This window comes from Podarcis erhardii, assembly GCF_964252035.2.
Source record: "Podarcis erhardii genome assembly, chromosome: 15".
Taxonomy (NCBI): Eukaryota; Metazoa; Chordata; class Lepidosauria; order Squamata; family Lacertidae; genus Podarcis; species Podarcis erhardii.
Genome location: NC_138505.1, coordinates 36,996,383 through 37,007,465, shown reverse-complemented (window position 1 = coordinate 37,007,465; position 11,083 = coordinate 36,996,383). Strand labels below are relative to the sequence as shown.

The 11,083-nt window shown below is 45.2% G+C and overlaps 1 pseudogene across 1 annotated transcript; it reads right to left on the bottom strand.

Annotated features, from left to right (window-relative positions):
* Nucleotides 1–2,646: 2,646 nt before the first annotated feature.
* Nucleotides 2,647–3,992, bottom strand: LOC309329743 (MICOS complex subunit Mic10 pseudogene; annotated as a pseudogene). The gene is made up of 2 exons: nucleotides 3,809–3,992; nucleotides 2,647–2,910 (listed from the first exon to the last, which is right to left on the bottom strand). The product of its transcript is annotated as an MICOS complex subunit Mic10 pseudogene (transcript).
* Between the last annotated feature and the right edge of the window lie 7,091 nt (nucleotides 3,993–11,083).

Genomic DNA, 11,083 nt, shown 5'->3' with positions numbered 1-11,083 from the left:
ATCTGGTGAACCGGGTTCACGTCTCCGCTCCTCCACATGCAGGTGCTGGGTGACCTTGGGCTAGTCACACATCTCTGAAGTCTCGCAGCCCCACTCACCTCACAGAGTGTTTGTTGTGGGGGAGGAAGGGAAAGGAGAATGTTAGCCGCTTTGAGACTCCTTTGGGTAGTGATAAAGCGGGATATCAAATCCAAACTCCTCCTCCAAGTCTGCCAGCTCATCTCCCTGCCCTTTCCATCACTTACAAATGTCAAAGCCAGCTGTTGCCCTTGCTTTGATGCAAGCGGTGATGGTGCAAAAATCCACCCCTCGTTTGATTCATCTGTTTGGCATGGCAGAACAACGGCCACGAGACACCCTAAACTCATTTTGGAGGAGCTCTCACTTGGTTTATTTCTCTCCTCCTTGAAGCACCCCACCTATTCATTAGGCTGCACGCTTGTAATCTTAGCCCAGCCGAAAGTGTCGTGTCGCCGGGATGTTGCAGAGAACCGCAAAAACGAGTCTTTCTCATTATCTGCCGGCTCAAGCAAAGAGCGTAAATAAAAAGCACAGGAAATGTGGAAAACGGTGCTGGTGAGATCCAAAACACATACAAGCCAATGGAAATAATTCATAATTGCTCTGCAGCAGCCGGTCTGTCCGTGTGGCCTACATCTCTGCCTTTGTCTCCTTCCACACCCTGCCTGCCACAGTTGCTGTCGCAGGTAAACGGCGTTTCCGTGCGCTGCTCTGGTTCACCAGAAGTGGCTTAGTCATGCTGGCCACATGACCTGGAAGCTGTACACCGGCTCCCTCGGCCAGTAAAGTGAGATGAGCGCTGCAATCCCAGAGTCGGCCACGACTGGACCTAATGGTCAGGAGTCCCTTTATCTTTTTTATACTCTTTCTTACAGTAAGTGTCAGAATAAGCATTTTGTTGTGGTGGTGTTCTAAAGACTGAGAAGGGACCTTCTCCCCTACATTCTGTTTCGCTATAACCTGATACAGCCCAAGACGTTAAACTCCCCACAAGAAGATACTTGCTGACTCTGGGAGCTGGAAGGAGGATCCTACTGGTGGCCTAGTTTCTTGCAGTGGGGAAGGGTTCATGCAGAACAGCAGGAGAGAGAAAATTCACCCAGAAAAAGCCATTGCATTTTTCATTGCTCCCAAAGGTACAGAGAACATCGGCAGAGCTGTACAACGTGTACTGTATTTTCAAAGGCAAGAAGTCCGTGTTGTACCCTCCAGTCGGCACCATGTGTGAAATTGCAAGGAGGAAAGGAGGAGGAAGGTAATTGCATCCTTAATTACTGGCTTGAACGTGCAATTAGCTAATTTGGGGCACCTAAGTATATCCTTTCCAGACTAGTTGTACCTGCTCTGAAAGCAACAGGGCCCAATCTGGAGGCATCTCAGTCTAGTCCGTGATTTTAGGCAATGGATAGAGTAGAGGGGAAGGAGACCCTCAAGGCTGATTTGGCTCTTTACCACCCCCAAACTGTGTTTTCCCTAGCTGACATCGCAAGCTGCATGACCTCATTAAGTTCCAGAGCGAATGAGCTAGTGTTCCTTGGTTAAAAGAACACCACAGTATACCAGACCACTTTAGGAATATTTTGCAAAGTCAAAAATGAAATATTTGTCATGGGGTAAGGGACAGACTTCTATGATCTATTGCAGGGGGTTAGGAATCCAGGGTTCAATTTTTTTAAAAAATAATAAAATAAAATAAAATAAAATAAAAGAATAGAATAGAATAGAATAGAATAGAATAGAATAGAATAGAATAGAATAGAATAATAAATATTTTTAAAAAGGAATCCGGGGTTCAGGGGCCATATTAACTTACTTTATTTAGAACTTTTGTGGGGGACAGTACTCACCAGAATGGAGTACTGGCTAGGCTTTTTTGGTTGTTGTTGCTGCAAAGTTGTTGATCTTTCTTTTTTTTCTTTGAGCTATTTTTATGGATAATTGCTGTATTTGGACATATGGCAGCCCTGGTATCACACCACTTTAAACAGTCATGGCTTTCCCCAAAGAATGCTGTCAACTGTAGTTTTCAAAGGGTGCTGAGAGTTGCTAGACCCCTATTCTCACAGGGCCATAATTCTCAGAGTTCCCTGGGAAGAGGGGTCGACCATTAAATCACTCTGTAAACTGTGGCTCTACGTGGGGAAATGCGGTCTCCTAGCAACTCTCTGCACCTTAAAAAAATACCACTACAGTTCCCATGATCATTTGGGTGAAGCCATAGAATAAAGGAATTGTAGAGTTGGGAGGGACCATGAGAATCATCTAGTCCAATGCCCTGCAATGCAGGAATCTTTTGCCCAACATGGGACTCAAACCCACAACCCTGAGATTAAGAGTGTCATGCAGGCATAGGCAAACTCGGCCCTCCAGATGTTTTGGGACTACAACTCCCATCATCCCTGACCACTGGTCCTGTTAGCTAGGGATCATGGGAGTTGTAGTCCCAAAACAGCTGGAGGGCCAAGTTTGCCTATGTCCACTCTACCGACTGAGCTATTGCATGTCTTTTAAAAGTTGTATGATACTGCTTTAAATGTATAGTGCAGATGGGGCATAATTCTAGTTTTTTGTTTTTTTGGACTCTCATTTTTATTTTACTTTCCAGAACAGCCCCGTCCCCGTTTTTGCTTCCAAAAGAGGGATTACCAAAAAAAATGATATTTGGTCCCAGGTGTCGCAGGAAAAAAGAGCAATGGGTCAAGCGCTTCCAAAGGCCGTTGCCTCAAGGCCGGGACGCTTCGACCTTCCCAAGGAATTGCCAAGGTGCCATTGTTCCTCTGGCGAAAGAGAGGCATGGGTCGGGCCTGCGTCATTGCTCCTTGACAAGCCACCCGTGGAGAAGGTAAGGAGACCGGAAGTCATGCTGGCAATTTGAATAAGCCACAGAGCCTAGGACTTGCCGATGAGAAGGTCGGTGGTTCGAATCCCCGCAACGGGGTGAGCTCCCGTTGCTCGGTCCCTGCTCCTGCCCAGCTAGCAGTTTGAAAGCACATCAAAGTGCAAGTAGATAAACAGGTAACACTCCGGTGGGAAGGTAAACGGCGTTTCCGTGTGCTGCTCTGGTTCACCAGAAGTGGCTTAGTCATGCTGGCCACATGACCTGGGAGCTGTCTGCAGACAAACACCAGCTCCCTCAGCCTATAGAACGAGATGAGCACTGCAACCCCAGAGTCATCTGCTACTGGACCTAATGGTCAGGGGTACCTTTACCTTTACCTTTAAGCCCATTCCTGACCCGAGAGTGATGGGCCACATCTTCCTTTTTTTTTTTTTATAAAATTTTTATTACATTTTCAATTTACAGAAAAGGAAAAAAAGAACAAACAAAAAAGAAGAAAAAGAAAAACAATCCATCTTTCAAGATGCATTTTTACGTTACTAACTGGACTTCCCCACATCTCCCTCACCCTGCGTTCTTTACAATAAACATATCAGCAAATTATTACCTTGTTTCGTATCTTTTTTATATCTTTCAAAATATTTTACTTCTAGATTTAAAGTACCTTTTGTCAATTATTTATACCTTAAAATAATACATAAAATAACTTTAAATTTCAACTTTTTCTTACTTATAACTTAATCTTCTGTTTTCCCAATCTAATTGCAGGAGCTCAAATTTCCAAATCATGCAGATTCTTAACATTCATACAACTTATAATGTTTTTGTAAATAGTCCTTAAATTTCTTCCAGTCCTCTTCCATTGTCTCTTCTCCCAAATCTCGGATTCTGCCAGTCATTTCAGCCAGTTCCATATAGTCCATCAACTGCGTCTGCCACTCTTCCAGCGTGGGAAGATCTTGTATCTTCCACACATCTTCCTTTTGAAGAAGATGACTGAGAAGAAGACACCCAACCCAAAGCCAGCACCCAGCTTGATGGCGGAGTCAGCCAAGCACTGGTCCCACTTCCTGCCTCCGACGCCATCTTGGCCACCACCCCCTGCTCCCCATAATTCTAGTTTTGTCCCCATCCTTTTCCCTGCTGAGTTCTACAAGGGTAACACTGAAATATACGAGGAATGCCCCATTCACACATATGCACCACCCTCCACTCCCTAGGTGGGTGCAGTTATTGTGGCATCTGGTTTCATAAAGGAGAGCTCATTTCATCTGACTCCCCCTCCAGATGTTTTGGAGTAGAAGTCCCATCAGCCCCAGTATCTGGAGGGTACCAAGAAAGCTAGTTTAGCCCCATGTCCAAATGTGGCCTGGCTGTTCTGTATTTTATTTTGTCTGCCATCAACCTGCATTTGCCAACGAAGCTCATCTAGTTGCACATAGATCGGGCTTCCTCAGCCTCAGCCCTCCAGCTGTTATGGGACTACAATTCCCATCATCCCTGACCACTGGTCCTGCTAGCTAGGGATCATGGGAGTTGTAGGCCAAAAAACATCTGGAGGGCTGAGATTGAGGAAGCCTGACATAGATGAACAAGGCCAGCCAACATTGCAGATCAAAGATGGAAGAGCCTGCGCTAGCAAACGCAACTCATCAATACTTTACTCAATTTTTTAATTAAAAATAAATAAATCAATACTTTACTCCCTCACAACTGGAGGGCTGGAATGGGAGGAGATCGAAGGCTGGGACATCAGTGTGAAGGGCAGAAATAGCCTCATACCATCTCAGGATTTCCATGCTGCCTGAACTGTCAACCCCAAACTGGTTGAACACGGCACTAAATCATTAAGAGAGGCATAAAACTTTCAAGCCAGGCTGGTCGCATCAAAGACTCAAACTGCTGTGTTGCCGTGGGAGGGAGAGAACAAGAAAAACGAACTGTGTGACCCACATTGGGCAATTCCTCCATGATTTGTGGGGTGAGAATGACCTTCCCTACCAATGAGCTAGAAGATTGGTCCGTGAGCCCTAGAAAAATACAGACCCAACTAGGCAGGTTGCACAACTTGGAAAGCTCTAAAAGGGGCTAGTTATAATAGCTCAAGTTCAACATGTACCCCAAATAAATAATTCAACTTCATGGTTGTCCCTTTGCAAAATGAATTAGTTCAGTTCATGTTCAGTTCACAGTTCAAGTTTTTTTCTTTTTTAAAAAAAAAAATCAGCATTCAGAATGTTACATGAAGCTGTGCTGAAGCACAAACTATACCTAAGACAACTAAGAAAACATCAAAACTGTTAGTATAAAAAGCCCTTAACAACTTGGGACCAGTTTACCTGCAAGATTGCCTTACCATATATGGTCACTTGACTGCATTGTTTGGCAAAGCCAGCAGGTGCCATAATACCTGTTCCACATTTGCAAGAAATCAATATTTTAGTGTGGCAGCACCTACACTTTGGAACTTCCTGTCTATTGAGATCAAACAGGCACCTTCACTGTACTCTTTTTGCCACCCACAAAAAAACATTTTTGTTTAGATAAGACTACCCAGATGTCTACAAAGTTTATGCAAATATAATAATAATAATAATAATAATAATAATAATAATAATATTTTGATGCAAGTTTTAATCTGTATTTTGTCTACTGTTATTTCAACTTCTTAAGTCTTAAATTGTTATCACTTACAGATAATTTTTCATCTCTATCTTTTTTGTAAACTACTTTGTGGTTGTTGGGCTTTTTTAATATTTAAAAAATCAAGCGATGTTTAAATTTAATAAAATAAAATAATAAAATTAATTATAACCATTTGGCTTAAAGGCGGAAAGAGTCTAAAGTATTTTTTTTTAAAAAAATGTTACATGATGAACTTGAACTAGAAATCATTCAAAATGAACTTAGTTCACATTCAGCTCACCCAGCATTTATGGAAACTACATTCAGGTGCAGTTATTGAGATTTCTGATCTAATTCGGTGAACTTCATTGAACCAAACTATTTCATTCCAAGCACTGTGTTGGTGAATGGATCAGACACAGATCTGCCCCTATAATGTAGAAAACTACTGATTGTGGTGGAGATGTGATCTGACATCAAAAGGAGTCTGTACATGAGGGGGCTGAACCCTCCCGCCACCTACCACTTTCCCTTCACAGTCCTCTTCCCTATTATTATTTTATTTATGATTTTCAGTTTTATACATTTCAATAATTTTACAATCATTTTAACATTTCAAAACTCTACTTCCTTCTTCCACTTTCTGTGATTCCTTAAATTTATCTTTCTATATTTTCTGCATATTCCAAATTAACCTCATTTACTCATTTATTCATTTGCTTTAAATATATACTCTTATAAGACTGCAGGTTATTATAGTAATCCTGCCAATGTTCTTTCCTGCCTACAGTTTATTTGTAAATATTCAATAAGCCATTTCCATTCTTTTATGAAAAGTTTTGTTATCTTGTTATCTAATTTTTACGGTAAGTTTCGCCATTTCTGCATATTCCATAAGTTTTTGTATCCATTCTTCTTTCGCTAGGACTTCTTCCTCTTTCCATTTTGGGGCAAGTAACATTCTTGCCACTGTAGTCGCAAAAATGAATAAATTTCTATATGTTTCGGTAGTTCTGGCCCTATAATTCCCAAAAGGAAAGCTTCTGGGTTTGTTTGTTTTTACAAACGTTATTTTAAACATCTTTTTCAATTCATTATATATCATTTCCCAGCAAGCTTTAACCTTAGCAATAGACCACCAGCTTCACAGACCTCTTCTCAAAGCACTTTCCTTCAAACTTGGATCACTTCCAGTGTTGGAAATCAGGTGAGGAAACTAGTTCTTGGAAAAGGGGTCAGACTGTTTGGAAGAAAACCATCATTGAGGGCCCTCCTCTGCTCACATGACCTTTTGTTGTCCAGAATGAACTGCTGAGGAGAGACATGGGCTGTACCCAATGATTGGGAACAAACTTAAGAGGCTGAACCAGGAGTCAGAGCTGGGCCCCCATTGGAAAGGGGCAGAGCTCCACCTGAGATTCCCGGGGTGGATGGGTTCTGAGCTCCCTAAAGGATGGACATGCAAAGAAAGGTTGCTCTTGTAGTCGAGGCTAATGAATCAGGAGACCTGCCAGTCATTCTGTAGGACTCAGCAATGGCCTGCTTGCTTCTTGTGCCTTGGGAGCAACACTTTGCTGTGGAGAGAGGAGAAGGGAGTTGAGAGCTGATGAGCAAAGAGAACAGGAGAGGGTGAACCAGAATCAATACCGAGAGAGAAGAGGGCAAGTCCTAAACAGCAGGCTTCTAGGTCTTGTCTTCCACCATCCTATAACACTCATCAACTGTGTCTTTTCGGTCCAGTTGGAGTCTCTTTTGAATGTAATGCTTTTATTACAATTTAAACATAGTTTGGGGAGTCACAGCTAGGAGACCACTGTGGTTCAGGCAATGTTCCGTCTCAAACAGAAAGCCTTATATGGCCCTCCCTGTCTGCCGGGGGGGGGGGACAGGACCTGCAAATTCATAATATGCCCCCCAAGCTGCAGTTCCAGCAGTCTATCATATGGGGCAGCGTCTCCACCCCCATCATTCAACCCAAACACTGAGGTCCAGTGCCAAGGGCCTTCTGGAGGTTCCCTCACTGCAAGAAGTGACGTTACAGGGAACCAGGCAGAGGGCCTTCTTGGTAGTGGCACCCATCCTGTCGAATACCCTTCCATCAGATGTCAAAGAAATAAACAACCATCTGACGTTTAGAAGACATCTGAAGGCAGCCCTCTTTAGGGAAGTTTTTAATGACTGATGTTTTAATGTATTTTTAATCTTTTGTTGGAAGCCACTCAGAGTGGCTGGGGAAACCCAGCTGGATGGGCGGGGTATAAATATGTGATGATGATGATGATGATGATGATGATGAACTGAGGCTTCCTTGGTGGCTTCTCCTGACATCAAATGAGATTCCTCGCTTTTTCTGAGGTTGGGGCAACTTTTCTGTAGTCATGTCTCCTTTGGCTCCTATCCTTCTAGGTCCACGGGACCTATCTTCTGATTTGTTAGTGAGGATGTGGGACACAGTGTGAGGAAACATTCAACACAGATGAATTGCAAAACCTGAGTCCTATTTCATGCTTGTCAGTCCCTTCCTGAGGCACTGCAGCAATCTCAGTCTTTACGTTCCCTGGCCCAGCCCAAATGTTTTTGTGTCTCTTTGTGATTTAGTGCCACGTTCAACCAGTTTGGCAGATGTCTCTCTTTGCAGGCAAATCTGCAGAAAGGCAGCACTCGGTCAGATGAGTGATTGAAATGGGGCCGTATATCAACAAGTTGAGTCCTTGAGATTCTCAAGGGCACTGGTGCTTCCTCTGGCAGCTTATCCAAGTTTTTTCTCAGATCCACATGCTTGGGTGGCAAGCAGAGCTTCAGCAATAATCTGAGAGTCCCAATCTAAAATTGCACGCAGGGAAGGTACGAACCCTGTGGTCAAAAGAAACTGGGATGCTGAACAAAATCTGGTTGTTTAGCTCATGGGTCAGCAAGCTAAGGCCTGCGGGCCAGATCAGGCCCAATTGCCTTCTAGATCCGGCCCGTGGAAGGTCGGGGAATCGCCATGTGGATTGCCAATATGCACATTCTTTCCCTCTCCCTCCCTCTCCCTCACACGGCGGCACTTTTCTCCTCAGGGACAGAGCAATCTTGTCCCATGCTGGGCGCCATTGATGGAGGGAGTTGGCTCACCAGCCTGCCTGCCTCAGCAGGGCAGTGCTGTGAAGGGGGCATGTGACGCCGGCTGCTGGCTGTTGCTGCGTTTTCCTCCTGCTCCTTCTCTCTCTCCCTCAGTCCGCCCTTCCTTCCTTCTCCGTTCCCCTTCTCCACACTGCTTCCTTGCGTGCTTTCTTCACCCCTGCCTGCCTCCCTCCTTCGTTCCTCCCATGGCGTTCAGGCTGGTCATTGCGGTGGCCATGGCCGCAGCTTGTGGGTTGGTGGGTGGCTCTGTCTTCTTCTTCATGGCGCCTCTTGGGAAGCAACAGCAGCAGCAGCAGGTGGTGGGCAAAAGCTCTGGCGATGCCCCAGTTCCCCTACCTCCATCCGTGGCTCCTCCGCCAGGGCTGCTCCTTCTGTCTTCACTGGCCAACGCAGCCTCCATCTCTGCCACGGTACCCAGCTGGCTGGAGAAGCTCAACTGCAGTTATTGGGACGACAACTGGGACAGGTAAAGTGAAGCATCTTCAGGCCTCTTTGCGGTTGGGCAAAAATTGTTCATTCCCCCCAATATAGTACGGCCCCCCCCACAAGGTCTGAGGGACAGTAGACCGGCCCCCTGCCGAAAACTTTTGCTGACTCCTGGTTTAGACAAATGTGTCCCTCGCAGGACACATTTCTCAGAACAAGAGCAAGACCTTCTCATAGACAACCTTCTGGGGGCCACGTGCCTGTGGTGGCTGGACAGGCCCAGAAGCAAAAGTTAATGGGGAGATGGAGGAGCAGGGGGTGCCGCAACCCACGTGCACATTGGTTTTCTGACTCCTGGTGAGAAAAGTGAGGAGGAGCTGGGGATTAATTGTGGTGGTGAAGAGCATCTGTGGAAAGGGGACCATTGGAGAGAGACTTATATGAGAGCCCCCCAAAACCTTGAGCTAGCTGGTGCTGAATGTTCTTTCTAGCATGGGTAGCATGAGAAGCAAGCTCCTAGCAGCTTCTTCTTCTGTGGCCAACAGCTGGGGCCAGGTTGGTCTTGCCCTTGCTGTGATGTTCTTCCTGGGAAGCATGGAGTGCAGCCTCCTATTAGCCCTGAACCACAAGAATGTGGAGGAAAGGCCTTTCAATGGCTACCAGCCACCATGGCTATGCTCTGCCTCCACCATGGGAGGGGAGAGGGCTCTTCTGCTCTGCTCACTGCTTTTAGGGATGTATCAATAATGTGGTACGTATGGGCATCAGAATCCCCTTGCTGGGTCAAAACAATGGTCCATCCAGCTCAATGTTCTGAGATGGCCAGCTAGATGCCATTATGGCAGGGTCAGGAGCTGGGCATGACAGAATTATCCATCTCTTACATCTAGTGTTATCCATCTCCAGCATCGAACAATCAAGACTTTTGCATCTGTGCCTGAAAACTGAGCAACTTTCTCCAATTGGAGGCAGCTGTGCTTCTGATAGCAGTTGCTGGAAACCACAGGTGGGGAATGTGAAGTTGTGCTCAGGTCTTGATTTCTTTCAGGATTTCCAGAGGTATCTGAGAAGAGGATGCTGGACTAGTTGGGCCATTGACCTGATCCAGCAGGCTCTTCTTATGTTCTTCTGCCCTTTAGCTCTGCACTTCCAGGGAAAGTTACACCATGTCCCTGTTTTTTGCACAACACACATTTATTTTCTTCTTCCTTTTTTTAAATTCACCCATATTATAGATAATTTATTTTGGAGGGGACAAACCTAAACAGCATCTTGACAAACCTAGACAGCATCTTAAAAAGCAGAGACATCACCTTGCCAACAAAGGTCCGTATAGTTAAAGCTTTGTTTTTCCCCGTAGTGATGTATGGAAGTGAGAGCTGGACCATAAAGAAGGCTGATCGCCAAAGAATGGATGCTTTTGAATTATGGTGCTGGAGGAGACTCTTGAGAGTCCCATGGACTGCAAGAAGATCAAACTTATCCATTCTTAAGGAAATCAGCCCTGAGTGCTCACTGGAAGGACAGATCGTGAAGCTGAGGCTCCAAGACTTTGGCCACCTCAGGAGAAGAGAAGACTCCCTGGAAAAGACCCTGATGTTGGGAAAGATGGAGGGCACAAGGAGAAGGGGACAACAGAGGATGAGATGGTTGGATAGTGTTCTTGAAGCTACCAGCATGAGTTTGACAAAACTGTGGGAGGCAGTGGAAGACAGGAGTGCCTGGCGTGCTCTTGTCCATGGGGTCACGAAGAGTCAGACACGACTAAATGACTAAACAACAACAACATTTTGGAGGGGCCATGAACTACAAGCCCCACTCCAAGCATCGGAAGTCACCTTCAACCTCCTCTCTGGCTTTTGAGGTTTCCACAGATATCACTGGCATAATTTCAAGGATCTTGTCACAGCCTTAAGGGCTAGAAGAACTTTTCTGCTTTATTTTTAAAATCAAGATGGGGTTCCCAGAAGCTGTGTTCTTCACTTTTCAGGAATCATGGAATCTGTCTTATACGCAGCCAGACCATTGGTCCATCTAGCCCAGGAGTGT